Source organism: Oncorhynchus nerka, linkage group LG28 (assembly GCF_034236695.1).
Source record: "Oncorhynchus nerka isolate Pitt River linkage group LG28, Oner_Uvic_2.0, whole genome shotgun sequence".
Taxonomy (NCBI): domain Eukaryota; kingdom Metazoa; phylum Chordata; class Actinopteri; order Salmoniformes; family Salmonidae; genus Oncorhynchus; species Oncorhynchus nerka.
Genome location: NC_088423.1, coordinates 33531846 through 33551211, shown reverse-complemented (window position 1 = coordinate 33551211; position 19366 = coordinate 33531846).

Below are 19366 nucleotides of genomic sequence, written 5' to 3'. Positions count from 1 at the left end.
GTTAGGTAACGCCAGTGAATTCGAACAAAAAGTAACGTATTCTAAACATGATCTGTTTTCCGTTTTCATTGCGGGGAACAAGTAAAATGTCTTATCTTAAAGGGACAGTGCACAGTTATCACAGTAGTTTGAGTGTATGGCAGTGTATAAAATATTTTGGGACAATAATTTGAAGATAGACTGAATGAGTTACATGAAACATCGAGAGATTTAAAACAAATGATGTGAAGGGATTATCAGAATTATTAGGTTTCGTTGTTGTAGTAAAAGTTTGGGTTAAGGGGATTTCCCTGTTCCCAGAGACAAGGTATTTTAAAGGGGTACACTCACATATGGATTATTATGAGTTTTAATTAGACAAGTGAATAACGTATTGGGAATAGAGTCGTAATTAAAACGCTAAGTCAAAGACGAGACAGTTATTCAAATCAAAATGAATTCTAAAAAATAACGAAGAGACAATTACGATTTATGCCCATCGAAATGTTTTATAAAATTAGCGAATTTAGAGATATTGGTTGGTGTTGTAAATTATAATTCAAGATTTGAACAGATGTGATAAATTAGGTTTGGTTTATCGAATTGGTTTACAATTCATTGAAAGTCATTACGGATTGGGCCTAGGTTGAGCGCTTGTTGATGACGTCACTCGCAAAGCACTTTTGGCCACCACGGGAAATTACGTTGTGACTGGGGGTAACGGAGAAAATTGTTTGTCTTTTAGAAGGAAAATGTGTGCATTATTGTTTTGAGTCACTTTTCAGAAGTTGATAAAAATTACAAAATACAATTTTTTTTTTAAGTAATTTGAGAGTCGCCAGGATAGTCAGGAAAGATGCTAAAAACTAGCAGCTGATACGCTAGGTGGGCATCATAAGATTTGTGGCGTTTTGGATTTGGATTGTATTAGGTTATGGGAGAGAGAGACTGGATGTCTGAATCGTAAAACATCGTGATAATGGATTCTGATGGTTGTCGATTCCAGGTTTGATTGTTTATGTAACACCAGTGAATATGAGCACTGTTTCCATTGTGTGGAACCATGTTAGGGTATTTAATGTTCAACAATAGTCAGTGAGGTTCCAAGCAAGGCACTGGAAACTTCAGGCATCTTTACATGTCTCTCATGGGTACAGCTGGCCAGTTTTGATGTGCAGTTGATTACTTTACGCAAGTGCTTTCTGTGAGGGGTTTCTGGCTGACAATCAGAATCTCTGCTCTCCGTGACTCTGTCATTGATTTAGATTTATTCAGCTGGCTCTCCAGGTCTAAAATAAACAATGGTTAACAACTTTACACATACCTGTCAGTGTGTCCCTTAAGAAAGGGGATGGATTCAATTCAGTCTGCATTTGATTATTTTGTTTATTTTTTAAACCCCCTGTTCTCCCCATTTTCGTGATATCCAATTGGTAGTTACAGTCTTGTCCCATTGCTGCAACTCCCATACGGACTCGGGAGGCCAGCCGCACCAATGTGTCGGAGGAAACAACGTACACCTGGCGACCGTGTCAGCGTACATTGCGCCCGGGCCCGCCACAGGAGTCGCTAGAGTGCGATGGGACAAGAACAACACGGCCGGCCAAACCTTCCCCTATCCCGGACGAAGCTGGGCCAATTGTGCGCCACCTCATGGGTTTCCCGGTCGCAGACGGCTCCGACACAGCCTGGGATCTAACCAAGTCTGCACATTTTCTACTGTATGTTGTGTTTCAGATTGTTTGCTTTATCAGTTGGCATGGCCTTCAAACCTTTACCTGACAACAGGTTTGGCCAGAACAGTGCATGGTTAGTGTAGCATCAGGTTATATAATGTAAATAAATGATTAATTCATAAGCTAGACATACCCAATGGAAAATACAATTACCAAACTTCACATATTAACAGAAACAGTGGCTCATTTACCTTTGTTTAAAGAGTTAACCTCCTCTAAGTTAAAAATCTCAGATTGGGTTTGATTCTCAAACACAGTCTCCCGTGAAAGGCAAATGGTACCATTCAGGTAATTACATACTACCTGGCTTCAAATTATATGAGAAATTATGAAGGTTAATTGTGCTTGTGGAAAGCATAAAAAATGACTGTCTAAAATGCATGGCATTCAGGACAATTGGTTCCTATGAGTGTTAAAAAAGTCAAAAGATAAAAATAAAGCATTTAACCTTTGTGAGGGGAACAGTTAAAGAGAGCTTGAAAGTACTGTGGCAGTGTCCGAATACCCATACTAGCGTACTACATACTTAAACTGCATACTATGTACTCATCGTCGCAAACTATTTAACACGTATCGTTTAGTAAAAAGTATGGAGTATGCCACGGTCGCAACGCAGTAGTGACTCCTGACTGGCTGGGTAGGTGGGGCGGGGCGGGGCCGAGTTCGGATGGATTTTTCCAAATTCAAAAGACGCATCGCATTAATCAGTCTGATAATAGCTCATTTCCAATTTCTCTAAACTCTGAATAGAATAGGAATGGAGTTATAGGCCTACCCAGGCTGGTTACAGGCAGACTACAGCTTACATAAGCACAATATCGTTGCCCATATAGCCCATCGACCACATTTAAAAAGGACTAAAGACAGAAACAAATCATTTCATTTCATTTCTAAATACTCTATTCAGACCCCTTCCCTTTTCCCACATTTTGTTACGTTACAGCCTTATTCTAAATGTGATTAAATAAAAACAATACCTCATCAATCTACACACAATACCTCACAGGTTTACTGAACATTTTGCAAATGTATTAAATATAAAAAACAGAAATAACTTATTTACATAAGTATTCAGACCCTTTACTATGAGACTCAAAATTGAGCTCAGATGCATCCTGTTTCCATTGTTTATCCTTGAGATGTTTCTACAACTTGATTGGAGTCCACCTGCGGTAAATTCAATTGATTGGACATGATTTGGAAAGGCACACATTTGTCTATATAAGGTCTCACAGTTGACAGTGCATGTCAGAGCAAAAAACAGGCCATGAGGTCGACAGAATTGTCCGTAAAGCCACGAGACAGGATTGTGTCAAGGCACTAATCTGGGGAAAGGTTCCAAATAATTTCTGAAGCATTGAAGGTTGACAAGAACACAGTGGCCTCCATCATTTTTTAATTAAAGAAGATTGGAACCACCAAGACTTTTCCAAGAGCTGGCCGCCCGGACAAACTGAGCAATAGGGGGAGAAGGGCCTTGGTCAGGGAGGTGACCAAGAACCTGATGCTCACTTTGACAGAGCTCCAGAGTTCCTCTGTGGAGATGGGAGAAACTTCCAGAAGGACAACCATCTCTGCAGCACTCCACCAATCAGGCCTTTATAGAAATGCGCCAGATGGGAGCCACTCCTCAGTAAAAGGCACATGACAACCCGCTTGGAGTTTGCCAAAAGGCACCTAAAGGTCTCTCAGACCATGAGAAACAAGACTTTCTGGATTTATGAAACCAAGATTGAACTCTTTGGCCTGAATTCCAAGCGTCGAGTCTGGAGGAAAACTGGCACCATCCCTACGGTCAAGCATGGTGGTGGCAGCGTCATGCTGTGGAGATGTTTTTCGGAGGCAGGGACTGGGAGACTAGTCAGGGTTGTGGAAATATGAACAGAGCAAAGTACAGAGAGATCCTTGATGAAAACCTGCTCTAGAGCGCTCAGTACTTCAGATTGGGGTGAAGGTTCACCTTCCAACAGGACAGTGGCCCTAAGCACACAGCCAAGATAATGCAGGAGTGGCTTCAGGACAGGTCTCAATGTCCTTGAGTGGCCCACCCAGAACCTGGGGACTTGAACCAAAACATCTCTGTAGAGACCTGAAAATAGCTGTGCAGCTACACTCCCCATCGAACCTGACAGAGCTTGAGAGGATCTGCAGAGAAGAATGGGTGAAACTTCCCAAATACAGATGTGCCAAGCTTGTAGCGTCATATAGTACCCAAAAAGTCTAGAGGCTGTAAATACTGCCAAAGGTGCTTCAACAAAGTCCTGAGTAAAGGGTATGAATACTTACATAAATGTGATTTTTTTAATGTGATGTAATTGAAATACGTTGCATGAGTAAACATAATCTACTTTTATTAAAAGGCGCAAGATCTGTTTCCTAGTCTATAAATGTTTATTTTATTCTTTGATTGCTAATCTATTCATTTGGCATGTGAGAATCATAGCCGGAGTAATGCTTGGACCTTTAATTTAGGGTTATTTTTCTGGGAATTGCAGACAGTGACGTGTCGTGATTTTACGAATACAGACAATTGTAAAGTGGGTTTATTTGCGGAGAGTCTTTGTTATTTAAATTGCGTTGGTGGTATAGTGGTGAGCATAGCTGCCTTCCAAGCAGTTGACCCAGATTCAGTTCCCAGCCAATGCTCTGACTAAATTCAGATTATTTGTTTGTAATTAAACTATTTGTATGTTTTGCCTGGAAAGATACAGTCGCTTGTGTTTGTATAATAAAGATAGGTCTGACTACTGCCCCCTTTGGAGGAATTGCGTGCCCATAGTAAACAGAAAAAAAATCTGTCCAAAATTGCTAATATATGCATATAATAATTATTATTGAATAGAAAACACTCTAAAGCTTCTAAAACCGTTCAAATTATGTCTGTATGTAAAGCAGAACTCTCAGGGCAGCCATTCTCCCAAACTCTCTCTTGTCATCAGAAAAGTTGGCCCAACTTTGACGTCATCGCCCCCACCCTTCCCAACCAGCTACAGACCTGGGAACAGTTTGTATGTCTTCAGCGCGATGTCTGCTTTCAATGGGGCTTGCCATTGTGAGAATAGCGCGCCCACGAGACTTTTGGCGGGCTGAAACCTTCGGGTCACGCGAAAAAATATGTACTCTCATGCACGCGGACGCTCCAGAGCTCTCTTTCTTCCAGGATTGACCAAACGATGTGGATGTTTCTGTTCGTGCTGATTGTTTTCCACGTTTATAACATGCTTTAGCTTGATTCTGCACTTAGTTTGACCAGTTTAGTCGACATATAATATGTAATTTTGAAGTTTTGGTGCGCATCCACTTGAATTTTGGCTGCATTTCGACAGGAATTTGTCGCGTTTGATAACCTAAAGACACAGACTTCAAAACCAAACGATGTTTTTGGTAAGTATAACCCCTTCCAGGTCTTCTGATGGAAGAACATCAAAGGTAAGGGAATATTTATGTGGTAAATTTGGGTTTCTGTGGACTCCAAGATAGAGGAGCCATAATGCTAATTTATGAGCGCCGTCTCATATTATAGCCTAGTGAACGAATTCTGTAACGTTAAAAATAAATGTAAGACAGCGGTTGGATTAGGAAGAGGTGTATCTTTCTATCTATGTGTAGAACATGTATATTTAGTTAAAGTTTATGATGTGTATTGCTTGTTAGCTCCGTCAGATAACGTCTGCTATCATCATTTCTCCGGACATTTTAGTAGCATTTTTTGAACATGCCGTCATTGTAAACAGAGATTTATGGATATAAATTGCATATTATTGAAAAAAACATAAATGTACTGTGTAACATGTTATATTACTGTCATCTGATGAAGATTTCAAAAGGTTAGTGAATTATTTTTCTTTTAATTCTGCGTTTGTTGATTGCATATTTTGTTCAACTTGGCTATGCAAATTAGCTGTGTCTTCGGTGGTGGTTTGACATAAATATGTGCTATGTTTTCGCCGTAAAACATTTTAGAAATCTGACTTGCTGGGTAGATGAACAAGGTGTTTATCTTTCATTTGAGCTATTGGACTTGTTAATGTGTGGAGGTTAAATATTTCTAAGAATATTTTTGCATTCCATGCGCCACCGTTCCAGCTGAACGTGGGAGGGGTAGTTCCCAAATGGGAACCCTAACCCGTCAACAGGATAAGATACTGTATAAACTGAATGTTTTAATAGCTTGTATGGTTAAAATTGAAAGAAGTGATAAAAGTAACTTTTTAATAGATTGTTTAGGTTAAATTGAGAGACTAATTCATTCAAAATAATAGCGAAGCAAATTTCAATACAAGACGGTGTCTGTTGCCTAAATTAGCTGCTGGAATAATGTATTGAGAATTGAGTCGTATTTAAATGACTATATCAAAGAGGAGATAGTTACCTAAATTTTAAAAAATCTAAATAGTAGCAGAGAGATAATGGCGATAGAGTGGTGCCCACCGAAATGTTTTTCATTCTTATGGATTGACTGACATATGTTATAAATTTGGCCCTGTCATTGTTATTTTTATAGTCTTGGATATTTCATAAGTGGGAATAGGAAAGAGAAGAGACAGTTGTAAAGTTTGGTTTTAATCTTACGATAGAGGTAAGGAAAAACGTTGAAAAGAGAGGGGTTGGTCAACTGTGCGAATAAATTGTTTTAGACTTTTGTGGTATCAGGTTGATTGTAGAGGTCTACACCACGTAAAATTACAGTCATTTAGATTAAGAATGCATTGAGATACTGATCTGTATTTGAATCATGATTAAAAAGGTTAATAGTAGAATTATGGGATAATTATACTGAATGTGAATATGAATGTAAATTCTGCCAATATTGATGTGTGTTAAATAGTTTTTTTTACATTGAGTGATAAGACCAATTTGAATCACTGAGGAATGTCATTCTACATTTTAGTTGGATAAATAGTTGGGTTTAATTATGATTTGGAATATGAATGATTTCCCTGACTTATTCTCTATTCCTCTCTCCATCTCTGAGCATAAGGACTTAGAGGGATGCCTGTCCTATATGTTGTGATGAGGCCTGTGTTTAGATACTGGTTCTCATGTAACTTAGGGAGCATTTCTATGTTATGTTTTTATTTTTCTCAACAATGGATTATTCTGTGTGATTAAACCTGTGCAAGTTTGTCTTGTAGAATAAAGGTTGTAAACTTAGTTTCAGAAGGGAGAAAGCTTACATATAAGCTAAGGTATTTGACATTTTTTTTATTTCCTTTTAAAACTTCTTGATACTACCCATCCCACATGCGGGAGCGTAACGTAGCTTCAAACGAATTAGCATAACGCAGCGGACATAAATCTTCCTAGAAAATGTTCCTATTCATGAAAATCACAAATGAAATATATTGAGACGCAGCTTAGCCTTTTGTTAATCACACTGTCATCTCAGATTTTTACAGCCAACGCTAGACAAGCATTTGTGTAAGTTTATCATGGCATAATGCTATGGCTAGTCTCTGCTAGCATCAGGCAACATTTTCACGAAAATGCAATCAAATTAAATAATTTACCTTTGAAGAACTTTTCACTCAGGAGACTCCCAGTTAGATAGCAAATGTTCCTTTTTTCCAAAAATATTATTTTTGTAGGCGAAATAGCTCCCGTTTGTTCATCACGTTTGGCTGAGAAATCGACCGGAAAATGCAGTCACTACAACGCCGAACTTTTTTCCAAATTGGCTCCATAATATCGACAGAAACATGGAAAACGTTGTTTAGAATCAATCCTCAAGGTGTTTTTCACATAACAATTCGATAATATATCCGTCTGGGCAATTGGTTTCTCATAAGAAGCGATTGGAAAAATGGCTACTTGTGTACTTTACGCAAGATTTTGTGCGGGAGCCACCATGTGACCACTTGCTAAATGTGGTCCCTTACGGCTATTCTTCAACATAAATGCGTAAAAAGACGTCACAATGCTGTAGACACCTTGGGGAATACGTAGAAAACGTAAGCTCATTCGTAGCTCATTCACAGCCATATAAGGAGTCATTGGCATGAGGCGGTTTCAAAAAATGCGGCACTTCCTGATTTGATTTTTATCTGGGTTTTGCCTGTAACATCAGTTCTGTTGCACTCACAGACAATATCTTTGCAGTTTTGGAAAGGTCAGAGTGTTTTCTATCCAAAGCTGTTAATTATATGCATAGTCGAGCATCTTTTCGTGACAAAATATCTTGTTTAAAACGGGAACGTTTTTTATCAAAAAATGAAAATACTGCCCCCTAGTTAGAAAAGGTTTTAAATATTGAGTATGTAATTACTGTTCTGATTCACCAGAAGGGACAGAGTCCCTTGAGAGGTGAATGTCGTAGCAGAATCAGAATTAGTTAGGTAACATTGATAAATAAGATGTTTTATCTACTTTCATAAATATGCTTGTGTGGGAAAAAAATCACTTGGGGCCCAGAGAGGGGAGAGGTCAGGCTTGTCTTCATATGTGAACGTATCTGTTAAACCATGTGAAGGGATGATTGAGGGGGAACCAATTATCTCTTGGCTCCACAATGTCTGTGTGCTAGTCCCATTTGGGGGAAGAGTATGGCAGTGTCTGGAACCATTGTATGTCCCCTCTGATGTTGCCCTTATCTTGACCTAGAGGCTCACTCTCCTCTCCGTGAGCTTGTCCAGGAGGGGTTGTATTTGAGAGTATCTAGAATTGACAATTGATATATGCCATTGGATGAGGTAATGTTTTGGTACTATGTTGTACCAAGAACGAGATAAGAACTTAGTTTAGGAGACCAAACTGAATGATAATTTATAGCTAATGCTGTCTGGCTATGGGATACTCCTCTCTCAAGTAAAAGTCTTCCTTTGTGCAGTTTTCCTAAAACCGGTGGTTCGTCATTGTGAGTTGGGAGGGGTGGATCTTTGTTATAAAAGATCTCAGTTTGTCACACCCTGACCTTAGTATTCTTTGTTTTCCTTGTTATTTTGGTTAGGTCAGGGTGTGACATGGGTGATTATATGTGTTTTTTGTCTTGTCTAGGGTTTTTCGTATGTTTATGGGGCTGTCTCCATTCTAGGTATATTGTATGTCTATGGTTGCCTAGATTGGTTCTCAATTAGAGGCAGCTGTCTATCGTTGTCTCTGATTGGGAACCATATTTAGGCAGTCATATTCTGTGGGTACTTTGTGGGTGATTGTTTCCTGTCTCTGTGTTCTCTGCACCAGATAGGACTGTTTCGGGTTTGCCATGTTTCCTTTGTTGTTTTTGTATTTTGTGTAGTGTTCACGTTTATTCGTTTTTCATTAAAACATGTTGAGCACGAACTACGCTGCGTATTGGTCCGATCCCTGCTTCAGACGAAGAGGAGGAAATCAGCCGCGACACAGTTGCCATTTTGTAAGCACTCTCAGGGTTCATTTATAGACACTGAATTGATCTGAGAGTCAAAGGGCTATGGTGAAGCTCATATTATTAAAAGATTAAGTTTAAAGTATAACTCTGACTTGTGTGTGGTTTGTAAACTCTCACTTAGTAATACAGGAAATTACCACGACAATATATACTGTACATTTGCAAAAATGTCTAAAAACCTGTTATTGCTTTGCCATTATGTGGTATTATATGTAGATTGAAGAGGAAAAAAACAATTTAATCCATTTTAGAATTAGGCTGTAACAATTTTTCGGGGAAAAAGTCAAGGGGTCTGAACACTTTCCGAATACACTGTAAATAATTAAATAGCCTACAAAACTTTACATGATCCAAGTCCAGGGTACTGCTTCCTCCAGGCCTTCCATGGTACCGGCCAGACATGCCACCGGTGACCCTCCAAGAGTCACTACTGATGTCCCCCCTTCCCTGCCACCAGGGTAGGCTCAGAGTTCCCTTCCTTCCTAGTAGGCTCAGAGTTCCCTTCCTATCTGGTAGGGTCAGAGTTCCCTTCCCTCCCGGTACTGTCAGAGCTCCCTTCCTTCCTGGTAGGATCAGACTTCCTTTCCTTCCCTGTAGGGTTAGAGTTTCAGTTTCCTGCCTGTTTGGCAGGTGTAAAGTGTTCAGTCTTAGGGCCTAGCAGGGCAGGGGGCTCTAAGTTAGCCGCCCTGTTTAAAGGTCTGTAGTCTCCTCCCCTGCTGAGTTCACAGCACCCTGCCTTAGTTGGTAGGCAGTTGCCTAGCATGCCAGGTTAAGAGCTTTCTCCCCTACTAAGCCCAAAGTTAGCTGCACAAGGCTTTCTGTCTCCAGACCTATTCAGCCTGTAGCTCCCTAGCCCACCAGGCTTTCAACCTCCTGCCATGCTAGGCCACAAGCTACTTGCAATAGGCCCTCAGTCCCTAGCACCAGATCCTCAGCCCACAGCTGTACTAGGTCCGCTGTCTCCAGCTCTAGTCGGCCCTCAATCCCTAGCCCATGTGGGTTATCAGACTCCTACTCAGAGATACCTATTCCTGCAGTAGGCTCAGAGATCTACCGCTATCCTATCTCTCATTCGTTCTCCCTGGCAGGTCCAGAGTCAGTTTCCCTGGCAGGTCCAGAGTTAGTTTCCCTGGCAAGTCCAGAGCCAGCTTTCCTGTCAGGTCCAAAGCCAGCCCCCAGCCTCACATGGCACCCTGTCGCCTGTCTGAGCTCTATGTAGCCTCCGACAACATAGACGAATACACTGATACGGTGACTGAGATTATCAGGAAGTGTATAGGAGATGATGTACCCACTGTGACTATTAAAACCTACCCTAACCAGAAACAGTGGATAGATGGCAGGATTCGCTCAAAACTGAAAACTGAAAGAAAAACTGAATCGCATTTTACCATGGCAAGGTGACTGGGAATATGGCCGAATACAGTGTAGTTATTCCCTCTGCAAGGCAATTAAACAGGCAAAACATCAGTATAGAGACAAAAAGTCACAATTCAACTGCTCAGATTCGAGGCGTACAGTTGAAGTCGGAAGTTACATATACCTTAGCCAAATACATTTGAACTCAGTTTTTCACAATTCCTGACATTTAATCCTTGTAAAAAATTCCCTGTCTGAGGTCATTTATGATCACCACTTTATTTTAAGAATGTGAAATGTCAGAAAAACAGTAGAGATAATGATTTAATTCAGCTTTTATTTCTTTCATCACATTCCCAGTGGGTCAGAAGTTTACATACTGTCACGTTCTGATCTTAGTTATTTTGTTATGTCTTTGTTTTAGTATGGTCAGGGCGTGAGATGGGTGGGTTGTCTATGTTAGTTTTTCTATGATTTGCTATTTCTGTGTTTGGCCTGGTATGGTTCTCAATCAGAGGCAGCTGTCAATCGTTGTCCCTGATTGAGAACCATATTTAGGTAGCTTGTTTTCTATTGTGTTTTCTGGGTGTCTGTTTTCTGTTTTATGTTGTGTGTCTGCACCAGCCAGAACTGTTTTCGGTTGTCTTTTTATTGTTTTTGTTCAGTGTTCAAGATCTTTATTAAAAGATATGGACACATACCACGCTGCACCTTGGTCCTCTTCTTCTTCCACCGACGACGACCGTTACACATACACTCAATTAGGATTTGATAGCTATTCCTTTAAATTGTTTAACTTGGGTCAAATATTTTGGGTAGCCTTCCACAAGCTTCCCACAATAAGTTGGGTGAATGTTGACCCATTCCTCCTGACAGAGCTGGTGTAACTTAGTCAGGTTTGTACGCCTCCTTGCTCGCACACGCTTTTTCAGGTCTGCCCTCAAATTTTCTATAGGATTGACGTCAGGGCTTTGTGATAGCCACCTCAATACCTTGACTTTGTTGTCCTTAAGCCATGTTGCCACAACTTTGGAAGTATGCTTGGGATCAAACAGCTCTCCAAATACGTAAGGGACAAAGTTGTGGAGAAGTACATATCAGGGTCGGGTTTTAACAAAATGTCCGAAACTTTGAACATCCCACGGAGCACCATTAAATCCATTATTCAAAATTGGAAAGTATTTGGCACCACAACAAACCTGAAAATAAAGGAGAGCCGCACACTCTAGGAGCTCAGATGCAAAAATGTAATGTCCAACGTTACAACAGCCAAGCTGTCTTCATCAGGTTATAATCAACACTGCGGGATGACTCGTTTCTATATAGTGTCAAAAGACACAGGTGTCTGTAATCATGGCCAAGTGTGGCCTAATATCGTTGGTTAATTATAAAATATTAAAATGGCATACAAAGAACAGCATACAAAAAAATGGATAGCATACGATCATAGGATCATTTTAGACTACACAAGCTCGCAAACAATTACAATGGCAAAGTCACAATAATCACAAGAATGGCTTCAGATCAAAGTCTACGTTCAGAGCGAAGGGAGCAAGGATCTTTAAATTAAAGATCCAGGCAGCCTCTCGTTATAACAATAAATTATCAAGGTCACCCCCTCTCCTAGGGAGGGTGACATGTTCGATGGCAATATAACGCAGAAACGAAATCGAGTGGTTTGCTTCCAAAAAGTAGGCCGCAACTGGGTAAGTCAAGTTTTTGCACCTAATGGTGCTACGATGCTCTGAGATACGTACTTTTTACCACAAGGACAAGTTATAAGATAAATAACTGCCTTAGTGGAGCACGTGATAACACCTTTGATTGGGATCTGTTTCCCTGTTTGTGGGTGTTTGAAGGATCTACATTTATAAGTGCCATTGCATTGAGCACAGCCATTACACTTGTAATTTCCATCCAGTAGGGGCGCAAATAGAGGTTGTTCAGGAATATCTTGGGGTGGTAAATCAGAGTGTTCCAACTGGTCTCTGAGATTTCTCCCCAGCAAGAATACAACCAAGGGAAGGTCAGAAAACACTACCGAGACTATCATCAGATTTTAGACCTGTTTGGAGAGCTCCTTGGTCTTCATGGTGCCACTTGCTTGGTGGTGCCCCTTGCATAGTGGTCATGCAGACTCTGGGGTCTTTCAGAACGTGTGTGTGTGTGTGTGTGTGTGTGTGTGTGTGTGTGTGTGTGTGTGTGTGTTTATATTTCAGGTTAATGTGATTACATTAAATCCAATTGGAAAACTGATTTGATTTGAAAAAGGTCAACAATATAAGGGAATTTCATATTTTTGTTGACCCATGACATTGGATTTGGCTTAAAAGTTCAGTGAAAAAAGACTAAATTATGTTGATGCCTTTTTTCACATTCACTCAGTTTTCCATGTTGATTCCAATGTCATCATAAAAACATCACCACCATAAGCCCTATAGACGCTCCCCTTCTGACAAGCCCTCAACCTCTCTCACTTGCTCTCACCTCTTTTATGCATTCCTCACATGGAAGCACAGACATCTGATTCAATATTGATGATTGTTTTTTATAAATTGGTTAGAGTTTTTCCTCACGGATGTGCCATGAGTCTCTAGTTTTGATCCCTGCCCACCTCATCTACTCTGTCTGCCCCTACGTATGTCTCTCTCTCTCATACACATTTCTTTCCCAGCCTTCAAGGCATATTCATATTGAATCAACTCTCCCCTATCCATTAGCAGACCATGCTTGCCTGTATTAGAGTAAGTTATTAACCAGTATTGTGCCCCTTTCCTCTTCTCTAAAAGCCCAGGAGGGAGTACCACGTTCAAAGTTGCATAGGTCACTCGTTTTTCCCATTCTAACATTCAATTGAACTGTAACTGAATGCCTCAATGCCTGTCTGCCTGCTTTATATAGCAAGCCACAGACGTTACTCACTGTCTGTAAGAGCGATCAATTTTCGTGAACGGGGTGGTGTACCTAATAAACTGGTCACTGAGTGTATAAAACCACTTGCATGTAGGTACAGTAGGTATAGGGGGCAATAAGCATAAGGTCAATTCCACAGCTCCACTGAGGATTTATCGTGTTAGATGTTGATTTTGTCTAAATATATGGGTATGTAGTGCAGAGCTTGTTTATTTATTGTGTAATCATACTGTACATAATTAATGTAAATGCTGATGTAAACATGAAGTGACCTCAAGTCTAAATAAAGAAAATGCTATATTGGATGTGTAGGGTTTTTCCTATAAATAATTGTACATAAACACAGGAAGAAATAGCGTGGACCTTTTCATGACCCTATATTAAGCAAAAGATCTAAAAACAAATGTTTATCTTTCTGAGCATAAATAAGACAGCCTCTGTTGTTTATGTATGCTCTACTTGTCACAGTGGATCACTTAAGCTGCTTCATCTTCTCTCATGAATCAGAGTTGGAATCTAATATTGAAGAGACCTTAACAAGATTCTCTAGCCTGGCACTTTCATGAGGCATTGTGGTTTATTCAAATGAGTTCATTTACAGGAATATAACAATTTGAATGAAACCGATAACTCACACACCCCCGTGGAGGTAAAACACAGTACTGGGGTATTTATAGGGATTTGTTTAATCATCACAGGCTTTTCACTTGACTACCCTGCTGCACAAGACTCAAAGCTAACATGGGCGAAATGTTGGTACATATTAAAAATAAACAATACATTTTCTATCTCTCATTATCAGCCAACTGATACACATTAAATACACACACTGTAATGTACAGTGATTTGAAATATTCAACATCAACCTGAACTGCAATTGGCGTTAACTTTGTATGTTTTCCTTTCAACTAAAATAAATAATTCTAAAGCCAACATTTAGGACTAGTGGACTAGTGGTAGCCTCCAGCCAGAGTGGCCATATAAACCTACGTTTCAACATTCATCTGAAAAGTTTTTTTGTTCCCCATTAGCATCAATATTCTCATGGCTGTTAGCCAATTAAATCCTCATATTGCACTGAGATGATAGAAGTCCCATGATCATGAGCTTGTAGATGCTTGGCGATCCCCAAGACCAGGTAAAAAAGGCCAGACAACACTTTGGGTCAATCTACAAACTACTCATCTGGAACATATTGCACGAAAGACAAAGTCCTGCCACGCAAAAACACACATGATATGAAGACATACTGTGCAATGAAATATTTATACGAAGCTTGAATTATGGCAGCCACATTCGCTATATTATGCCATTCAATTTCTGCTGGAGAAAACAATGAACTCATCTACCATTTTTTTAATTGGCAATGACATACTCTGTGTAAAGTCAATTCTCCACAGTAAGTAGTTGACATGCAGACAATCGATGTGTGTTCAATGTGAACAGCTATGGCAGAAGACACCTGTCAGTCTGGCCTCGATGAATAGCTGTGCCTGCCAGTGTTCTACGAACACTGATTCTCACTGAATAATACAGATCTTTCCTTTTATCTGTGCTTTCTTTCTTTGCTTCCAGGACTGTAGTATGTATCTGGTTAGCAACAGCAAGCACATGACTCTAGAGACTAGCAGGGGGAAATGTTTTATTCTGATTTACATCTTATACATATTTGATAAATAAATGGATGTTTCCTCGGCTTGTGGATTTGAGTGCTTGTACATTTCTAAGTGCATGTTTCCAAGGTGTTTACTAATCTTCTGCATACTGGTGACTGCCTGTATGTGCTGAGTGTTTGCTGAGGGAAAGCTGAAGTCAAGGCTCTTCTTTTAGAATGTGTTGTTTTCCCTTCACCTTAACCCTATCAGTCCTGAGACCCCAGCAAAAATCTGTTGTCTATTTATCTGACTTTCATTTATGTCCAGCCCTTATATAGTGTCTTACCATTTTCTTTTCAGGACAAGCAGGGCTACAAATAGAACACCATTTTTTTCTACATAAACAGTTGCATTCAGGAGATTTACTGACAAACGTTAAAACAAAATCAGCCAAAGCAAAAACCTGATTAAAAATGAATTTATATGAATGCTGTAAGTACATCAATTGTTTAGTCAATGAATATACAACTAGTTAGTGACAACTGTGTGGAGTTTAGAGTTTGTGACAGCAATTATGTGAGCTTGTTATAGTATTATAGACACTATGGTTGGTACCAACGGATGCAAATCCAATGGTACAACCTATAAGTCTGTTTTAAAGGGGTTAGAAGTCCTAAATCACGTCGGCGTGACGGTGGGACTCATAAGGTTAAGTGGATTCTGTGATCTTAATTTGTCAAAACAGAACACAAAACAAATGCGCAAGGCTCAGAGGTACTACCCTGCTGGGCCTTAGATACTTAATAATGCACAGCCTCAAAGTTGCATTTGAAAAGATCTCTGAGATATCAACCAATCAGCATCCATGATCCAAACAATTCATTTTAAAATATTGAATAATGTGTTGCTGTGTTTGAACCTTCCCTTGGGAGGCTAGTCCAGACAACGCATAATCTCCACCATAGGTGTCAGCAGCTTGAATATCAATTAGCTCATTCTCGGAAACTATAATTAATCCACGTGAGTCATTTGACAACTGAGCTGCCTTTTCTGACACGTCAGTAATTTAATACAATAACGATGAAGGAGTGGTAGCATCCTGGGAAAAGGTCAGTGATATTTGAAAAAGGTTGAACAGAAAAAAGGGACCCTGTTATCTCCAACCATTCATCACAGTGCTGACACCGGTCACAGGGGCATAGCAGTGTGTGCAATGGATGATCAGATTTTTATGACCATAACCATTTTCTGATGTCTATCCAGCCTGCATCTATTCATAGGAAGGGCAAACTTAGAATTAGAATTATAAGTGTGCTTCATTCACTGTCTGAAGTGATTTACAGTTTATTGTTGTGTTTTTGTCATAAATGTGGTATACACTATACTGATTGCAATTTAGAAGACAGCAAAAGTATGCCATGAAAACAAATATGAATGTGTTGCATTGCCAGTAAATGCAGTAAATATACCCTCAAATAGTCAATGATGTCAAAAGTTGACAGCTTATGTGACAAAGATGAAAGCCTGTAAATTGTATTTGAATAACTTAGATTTTTGATCAAATCCAACAAAACTCACTTTCTGTCTTAATGAGCTCAATTTTAATTCCAAAACTCTAAATAATGAATGTTTCCCTGATCATCGCCATGCATAATGAATGTTTCCCTGATCATCTCCATGCGTAATGAATGTTTCCCTGATCATCTCCATGCGTAATGAATGTTTCCCTGATCATCTCCATGCATAATGAATGTTTCCCTGATCATCGACATGCATAATGAATGTTTCTCTGATCATCTACATGCATAATGAATGTTTCTCTGATCATCTACATGCATAATGAATGTTTCTCTGATCATCACCATACATAATGAATGTATCCCTGATCATCTCTCCATACATAATGAATGCATCTCTGATCATCTCTCCATGCATAATGAATGTTTCCCTGATCATCTCCATGAATGTTTCTCTGATCATCTCCATACATAATGAATGTTTCCCTGATCATCTCCATGCATAATGAATGTTTCCCTGTTCATCTCCATCCATAACGAATGCCACCCATACTTATTAGTCAGTCAGTCATGCTTTTTGACTCAACCAGTCCCTTTGGCCACTGTGTAGGATGGTCACATTATGCATCACTGGGTGATCTCACAGATCCATGTGCAGACAGGGACACAAATGGGTCTTTGAAATCTTACAGCAACATTCACTCAACTGAAACAAAATAACTAGAGGGTGAATGTATTTTCTGAAAAGAATGAAGCATTATCATAACTTTAAAATAACAACTGCCTGCATCAACAAATGTAAAGTGATCCGTTGACAATGTGAAGTTAAAAAACATGCAGTAACAGTGCCCCCATCAGCTCAGTTACAGAATTCACTCAAACATTTACAGTGTAAATTGTATACAACTCATGGCCGGTTAATATAATGCTGACAAAAACATAGTCCAAAACAAGCAATGTCATCTCTGTGAGAAATTGTTCCAGTGTGAGCAAAAATGAAGAAATTCGCTTAATTGTACAACATTTCTGAACAATTGCGAAATCTGTGAATTCCCGAAAGTCCACGATCTGACTGGGAAATTGGTCAGCAGCAACAAACTTTGTACCCTCCCCAAATTCCAGTCAGTGGTTAAATACACCAATGGTGGTTACAACTTAGACTGAGGGAAGAACCAACATTGGCAACATGACACAAACTTCAACAAGAAGAGTTCTACTTTGCGTTTGCTCACTGACAGGAAAGAAGGCAAGCCGTGATGGTGGTAGAAACTTAATTGAGCCTTCATGTTCATTATATGTGTTTGAGTTTATGGTAACAATGTATTTAAACACAGTTGCCCTACATGCCGAGTATCAACCTGTCACATCATTGCACTAATTCTTCAATCAGAAGAACAACTACACATTGGCAGAGACAAGGTTGAGACTGTTCTGTAATTCGGAATGTTTTTTGTGTCTGCCAGCTCTCCTCTCATGTGCTGTTGCTCAGGAGGAAGATGTTGGGAGCAATAGCTGCTCCTCAACCACCTTGATGTTTAAACAGCTCTCTACTCAGCTTGCAGTATGGATAACTTCATCACTGAAATTTGTCTTGAAACTGTTAAATCTGTGGTCAACTTTTACCAATAATGCAATGCTGATCAGTTGCTCTGGCTAAATCTAACTTGAAGTTGACATGTTTTGGTACTCAGGTTTCAAACAGATGTATGACATCTCTTTCCACTATCTGTCAACAGGAGGCAGCACAATGTGCTAAACATATTACTAGCCAGTGGAGCGACGACCAGACTGCTGTTGTGATTAACTCCCTACAAACTCTGACAGTCATTCTAGAGAAACATCAAAAAACAGGTAAGAGTCCTGAGCAAAACACAGATCTGTGTACAATAAGAGGTTGTTGCTGACAAATACTTTATTGGCCCCAAATAAGCTATGGCAGAGCAAAGGGTCTCTTTTAGTGTAACCCATAATTACATTGGCTTTACTTTGCGTCTTTCTAAATGTATTACCTAAGTCATTATTGAGTGTCGGTGTATTTCTGTTTCTGTCTATTTCTCAAAAATGTTGTGCACAATTTGTTACTTCCAGCTTATACATACTATAAACATTTTATGAACACAGTCTATTTTACAATAGTTGTCTTTAGTTTGTTTTTAGTCCCATTCTTCAGCTACTCTCAACCCCTCCCATCTATCTCTGAAGTCCGTCCAATTTTGATTTCTATTTGCCATATCTGGCTTCTTTACCTGTGGGATCGTCTGATATCAGTCACCCAGACAACTGATGAAACTGAAGAGAATTTGTGTCTGTAATAAAGACCAATGTGGTGAAAAAGTCATTCTGATTGGCTTGGCCTGTATCCTCAGTGGGTTGCCCTGGCTCCCAAGTGGTTAGGTATATACCCTCTCAAGCCCACCCATGGCTGCGCCCCTGCCCAGTCATGTGAAATCCATAGATGAAGGCCTAATTGATTGATTTAAATTGACTGTTGCATGTTGCGTTTATATTTTTGTTCAGTAGAGTTTAACAAGAGCATCCTTGTCTGTTTTGCCACAATATGTGGTGTCAAATGGCGTCTAGAGGGCAGCAAAGAATACAACTAGCAATCTCTGCAAACATATTACAGTTTTAATGGACTTCGCTCTTCAGGGACATTTCTGACCATTTAATACAATTATAGACAGGGATCATGTTGGGATTTTGTAGGTGTAAAAGTAACTCCTACTATATTTCCTAGAAATTCAAAATACGAAACCTCAAGGAATATCACTGACATTAGTAATTCATTCCTCTGATCTGGCTACTTTGAAGTTGAAAACTACTTCTGCAACTGGAAACAGAGACCATTGACCAACATCAAATCAAAAGCATATACATGTACACTCAGTGTTGGGGAGTAGT